This window comes from Artemia sp. Qi Xiang Cuo, chromosome 12, assembly GCF_049724085.1.
Source record: "Artemia sp. Qi Xiang Cuo chromosome 12, ASM4972408v1, whole genome shotgun sequence".
NCBI classification, from domain to species: Eukaryota; Metazoa; Arthropoda; class Branchiopoda; order Anostraca; family Artemiidae; genus Artemia; species Artemia sp. Qi Xiang Cuo.
This window is the reverse complement of record NC_142805.1, coordinates 72,204,774-72,211,640: the sequence shown is the minus strand read 5'-3', so window position 1 is coordinate 72,211,640 and position 6,867 is coordinate 72,204,774.

Here is a 6,867-nt window from a genome sequence, read left to right as displayed (position 1 = left end):
AGATTTAAAAATTGTTTATTTGATTTTATTATCGATGAGTCTTTTCTCTATATTACTTACTGATAAAATGATCAATTTTGAGTTGCTTACTGCCTCATAGTTCACCCTGGTATTTGAAAATTCCGTGGCAACATGTAAATGTATTGCATACAATTATTTGTCTACATTCGAGAGGTTTTATCAGAAGGCAAACACATACAAGAAGGATATGTTGGAAGATGATGCGATGAGATTGGGATGGACGGTTTTAATACATCTACATAAGCAATGTGGGACTATGAGTACAACCGAGTTAACAACTGAAGGGTTAGCGGTTAGGTGGTTTAGAGAATTTATGTATGATCTTTACAATAATGTAGAAAATGTAGAGTATGAGTCAGAAGTTGATTTTAAGGAAAGGCTCGAATCTTATTTTGCTACATGACATGTTTATAAAGACAATAATGAAACAGCCATCAAGAATATAGCAGCAGTTGTGTCTCCTACATCTGATAAGAAGCTCCCTGATGGGTCTGAAGTCAAGTTTCAGGGGAATACAGGTATTACATACAATTTAACTGATATATCTCGACTTATTTCCCTATTCTCATTAGGTGAGGAACATGCAAGTACCCATACGTTAGTGGCATGGATTCCCCAATATCTCTCATGGGGTTTATTTCCCGTAGCATTCAAAAGATCGAACAGTATAGTCATGTTTAAGAAGTTGGTCGGGGCAGGAATAGGGACTGACAACCAGTTGAAACCTCCGGCGTCAGGGAAAACGTTTAAACTCACACATTCCCAATTAGTAGCAGGATTTGACCCAGACCTATACAGCAAGCTGATTGAAGCACTCTCTACCATTATCGATCGCCTCCCTCATAGCTTTCTGTGTCTTATTAATATGATTCAGCAATGCTACTACTTAAGCATGGTCGGTTATTTGACAGTTTATAAGATCATACACGCATATAGGACAGATTTTCCTTTCGGCCCCATGGAGCATTTACAATCACGAGTTAGACTGAATGATCAATTTATTAGCTGCTGGATAGAACCCAAAATTGAAGGATTTAGATCCATTCTTTATGTATGGTTCTAATAATCTGAAAGCAGCATTTCCTCAGACAAAATTTAAGAGAATAATTCAGGTATGCTGTCAAAATGCCATACGGGTGGATGGGCAGGACTCTCTCAAGTCATAGGTTTATGGTAAAGGTATGGATGATCTAAGTGAAACTCAGCGGACATTTTTTCAAGGTAAGACTAATGATTTGATTATAAGAAAAGCCAATGAATTAAGTCAAGGAGCATCCGGGAAAGTCTCCGCAGGATCATTTATGAAAGATTTACATGCCGCTCTTGAAGCTCAGCATATAGATTACTTCTAGATAGATCACCTACTAGACCAAAACGATTTGCTTCAGTAATAGCCAGCAAGAGGATTATTTCGCAACAGAATAATTAACATAATTTCCAGCTTTTTAAAATTTACCTCAGTTGCTCTGGTGTTCTCACTGAAGTAACTAATAGCACCTTTCCCTACTTAGATTAGTTTGCGCCAATTGCATATTTTATTGGTTGGTAGTTTTATTTGTTTTTAGTTTTTGTTTGGTTTTTTATCTTGTTCTTCTTCTGTTTCTCTCCTGCTGAAGACACCTTGTTTTGATTCAGGCGAAAAATAAGCGTTGTTTTACATTTTTCGTCTTTTGTCTTTTGGCCGCAGTCTCGTTTGTTTGTTTGTTTGTTTTTTTGGTTTTTTTTTTTCCACTGGGATTTTTCTCTGTTGGTTTTTTGTCCATGTAAGTGGGAGTAAATTTTCATAGCGGTTACGAAATTATTCGGAGGGAAGTTTCAGTAAGGATGGAATTGTCCATTGTAAATTCCTGAGGGGGAGGGGTATTTTACGGAGGAGAAATGATTCCATATATGCGGAAAGCCCCCCCCCCCACCCTTTCAATACTTAAAGTTCTTAAAGGTACGCTAAAGTTTAACTTTCTTACCAAATTCTGTAAGAAAATCTCCTTAAAACACAAGGGCTGTTTAATTAAAATAACAAGAAGCTTTTTTAAAGAGTAATAAAAATCTTTAGCATTGAGGTATAATCACAAAACATTGAGGTATTGACGGGAGGGCAGCCCCATCCTAAACGAAAAGATTCCTGCTCGTAGAAAGTTTCAATGTTCTTCCTTAATTTCAGTTGAACAAACACCAGATTTTTTATATTTAATCAGGATATAAGGAGGGGATGTTGAACCAGGCCAAAAAATACAATTTTATTACTATAACTGCTACTATTGCTAATGCTACTCATGTTACTATGACTATTACTATTACCACTGCTACTAGTAATAACAATTCACCACATCACAAAGCCACCTGAGGATAACAGAGCTACGCACGCTCCCCTCCCGTCCCATTCTTTTCAAAGCCTCCCTCTTTACACCCACCCAGAAAGTTCTCATTACTCTCAAGTATTTCTTTATATCTTTCTAAAAATTCATTCACTTTGCTCAGATTTTCATCTAGGACGCTTAAAAAATCAGCATAATGTCAGTTGGTCATCAATAGAATATTTCCATAATTTAATATTTTCATAACAACAAAAAAAAACGTCCCAACTTTTTATTTAGATACCAGTAAAACAAAACAGATGTATATGTAAAATCAAGTCATGTCAATCCGTTTTTGTTTTATGTTTATCAAAAGAGAAACGTAACAGCTGTTAGGTTTTTTTTGCTTTTCTGAAAATTTAAATTACGGATACGACCTTCTGATACCTAACTGACAATTATCTTAGTCAGGAAAATTTTTCTTCCCCGTTTGATTCAGTGTTCTCCCATTACCTTTCCTGTGCTCCTTCAGACAAAGTCCATCAGAACGATCCATATAACTGGGGATAAAACACAACCCTACTTAACTCTGCATTTTGTACAAAAGCCCCAATTATTACATTAACCGCAGCAGTGTTATTCTCATATTTAGCACTAATTCCTTTAATATACTTGTCTGGTAAACTATAGAAGGATAAGGCATTCGCTAAAGCTCTACCCCTCTTACAAAAATGAATTAAAAATCTTATTCACAAAATAAGTTTTTCAAAGAAAAGTAAAGAGCTCCATTAAACAAAAAATGAGATAGCTTGGATACACTTACGCTATTTTGATTTGGTTCAATTTTTAGAGCAGAAGTAGCCCCGAAAGTTTGAACACAATACCCTCAGTCGTTCTTGGGATACTGCTGAGATGCCTTATTGGAAATTAGCACTAACACAGTGCATTTCGATTTAATCTTAAGGCAACATTTAGTTTTTAAACATAAAGGCAAATGGGAAGGGGGGCGTCGGAGGGGCACTAGTTTCCCTCTAATCACTTTCGACTTTTAAAAGTGGTCTCATCCATATATATTTTCAATCGAATGACCCCTTTTCCGAGTTCCTATGACAAATCCTTCAATAAGAAGTGCACTGGTCTAAAAAAACAGCAACAAAAACAAAATAATACATTATACCCACATCGATCTTTCCTATAAAAATGTCAAGTCTTCCAAAAACTTTCGACTGTTAAACAGGGCACAATGCCTGTCGATTTCCAATCAAATGAGCCCTTTTCGAGTTTCTACGACAACGCTTTTTATAAACACCTTATATACCCCCAATGAATAGATTACAGCCCTTACCCTATGGGCTGTGAGGGTAATTGTCATCCTGTAAGACCTAATTTCCAGAACTTTCAACTACGTTAAACAAAACAGTTATCTCAAAATTTTGATTGAATGTGTCTGGGACAATGGTGGACGTGGGAGGGGCGATAGCTGCCCTCCAATCACTTTCAACTATTAAAAAGGCACTAGCCCTTTCAATTTCAAATCAAATGAGCCCTCCTGAAGTTTCTACGACAACACTTTTAATAAAAACATTACTTACAACTTACATAACTTACAACCCTTACCCTGAGAGTGGGGGGGGGAGAGTGTCATCCTCAAAGACCTGATTTCCCGAAATTTTTGCAATGATGAACAAAATCGTTATCTGAAAATTTCAATTGGATGTGTTTGGGGGAATGGTGGGCGTAAGAGGGGGTTAGTTACCCTCCAATCACTTTCAACTATTAAAAAGGGCACTAGCTCTCTAAATCTACGATCGAATGAGCCTACTTTGTAATTCTTTCGAGAACACTATCGATAAAAACCTTATATGCCCCCGGGGCATAACTTACAGCTATTAACCCAGTGTTTCTAGGGGGTTTGTCATCCCCAAATACATAATTTCCAAACTACGTCATCCTTTCAACTACGTTGAACAAAATGGCTATCTCTAAACTGTGATTGAATGTGTTTGGGAAAATAGTGGGCGTGAGAGGGGGGTTAATTACTCTCCACTCACTTTCGAGTATTAAAAAGGGCAATTTCAATTTCCAATCAAATGAAACCTTTTTGAAATTTCTACAACAACTTTCTGTATAAACCTTATATGCCCCAAGGGCATAACTTACAGCCCTTGCACTGAGGGCTCTGATGGGGTTACTATCCTGAAAGACCTAATTTCCAGAATTTTCAAATACGTTAAATAAAATTGATATCTTTAACTTGTGTTTGGATGTGTTTGGGTAAATGGTGGGCGTTAGAGGGGGGTAAGTTTAACTACAATCACTTTCGACTATTAAAAGGAGCACTGTCCATTTCAATTTCCAGTCGAATGAGCCCTTTTTGAAGTTTCTACGAAAACGCGTTCTATAAAAACCTTATATGTCCCCAGGGCATAACTTACAACCCTTGCCCTGAGGGCTGTGGGGGAGTGTCCTCCTCAAAAACATAATTTCTATCTGGAAATCAACAACGCTGAACCAATTGGCTATCAAAAAATTGTGATTGGATGTGTTTGGGGAAAAGGTGGGTGAGAGAGGGGGTTTAGTTGCCCTCATATCACTTTCGACTATTAAAAAGGGCACTAGACCTTTAAATTTCCAATCGAATGAGCCCTTTTTCATGTTTCTAAAACAAAGATCCCAATAAAAACTTATATGCCCCCAGGGCACAACTTATAACCCTTGCCCTGAAGACTGTGGGGGGAGTGTCCTGCTCAAAGGTTTAATTTCCTGAAAACCCGTGGTCCCAGAAAAAAACCGGGAAAACAATAGTCCCAGAAACCAGTTCAGGACGGGGACCCACATACCATCTCAAGTCTACACCGAACCGCTAAAGCCCTTCACCAAAACGGACCCGCCCAAAACCCAGCCAAATCAGACCAGACCCAGAAAAGGCCCACCAAAACAGACCAAACTCAGAAGAATTATCGATTAATCAGTCCCGTTTGAATGCAGCGTCGTTCACTACGCTATATTTTCTCCGGGTGCACCTATCCTCCATAAAGGTGACCGAAAGGTCCCCAATCTTGCGGTTACCCCGACAGTGTCTAGGCAGCCCTTTGCAGAGGCCGTTGTTCATAGAACTGGATTTTATGCCCTGTCGCAGTTGTCTTACTAGAAAGGATCCTCCCATAATGGTGTTCTACGTCACCATGCAATTTAACGCATTACGGGGAGATGGTTTGAAACTCACAAGACGTTTACAAACATCGTTGGGCCCTGCTTTCGGGACTTCCATTTTACTGCCCATTTTGCTACTACCCATTTTGCTACTACTTCTAATGCTATTACTGGTACTATTGCGTACCAATTTGCGTACTTCTAATGGTACTATTGCATATACTACTGAACCAAATCAAAATAGCTTCAATGAATCCAAGTTGACAAGATAGCAAGACTGGATATCTTATAAATAGGATACAATATTAAGTTGAAATATTGAAGGAAAACATATTTTGATTTAAAACTAAATTAAAAGGCATTATGTGCAATCAATAAGCCCTTTGAGTGATATATTAAGAACAACTGAGGGTAGTAAGTTCAGACTGTCAGGGCTACCTCTATTACCTATAAACTATTATGAATGAAATAAATAAAAAGGTTGTAAGTGCATCAACGTTATCAAAATAGCTATAAATACAATATGTTATAAAAAAAAATGGGTTTCAAGTTTTATCTTTTATGAAAAGTTGCTGTCTGAAACTCAATACAAATATACTGTGCATCAAAATTTTCAAAATGGTGTATTTTGCTAAAAACTGATGACGATTTTGGGAAACATATAAAAAGTAACTTGAAATCTATTTTCTTTTAGAAAAAACATAAAGGATTTAAAATATTGCTTACTTAACAAGTGAAAAAGACTATGTCAATTAAAAACGAACAGAAGTTAATTTTCATAGCTTTTTGGACAAAAAAAGTTTTGTCTAGAAAGGTAATGGGCTATATTAAAACAAATATCAGCAAAAATGGAGGAAAAAATTTCTCATGTAGATATCTACCATAAATCACCATTAATAAAATATATAAAACTCAAACAGAACTGAAAATTTAATTAATATCAGAGTCACCCTTATAACGACCAGAAACAAAGAGGAGTAGGGCCGAATCCCCCCCCCCTCCCGTAATTTCTTAAGACCAGTACATAGTTTGGACTATAAGGAAAACAAAATACATTTAAAATATTTTCTCTTCATACAAATTTAACAAATTCAAAATTATTAAAACTCTCGGGAATGAATATCAGTACATTGAAATTGTATGAAATACAATGAAAATGTGAGGAAATTTATTTTCAAAATCAATCAGTTCACCTTTTAACCCAGATAAAACATCTATCAAACTCACAATTATCTATCGAAAAATTACTCTTCTCATTGAAACGAGAAATCTATATTTTCAGCCTCTTTTTGATTGAAATTATCAAACAAAATCTTTCTAAATTATGGCTGGTAGTTTTTCTTCAAATCATCCAACATTTTCGACATCTTTCTTTTTCTTCAAATCATCCAATAACGTG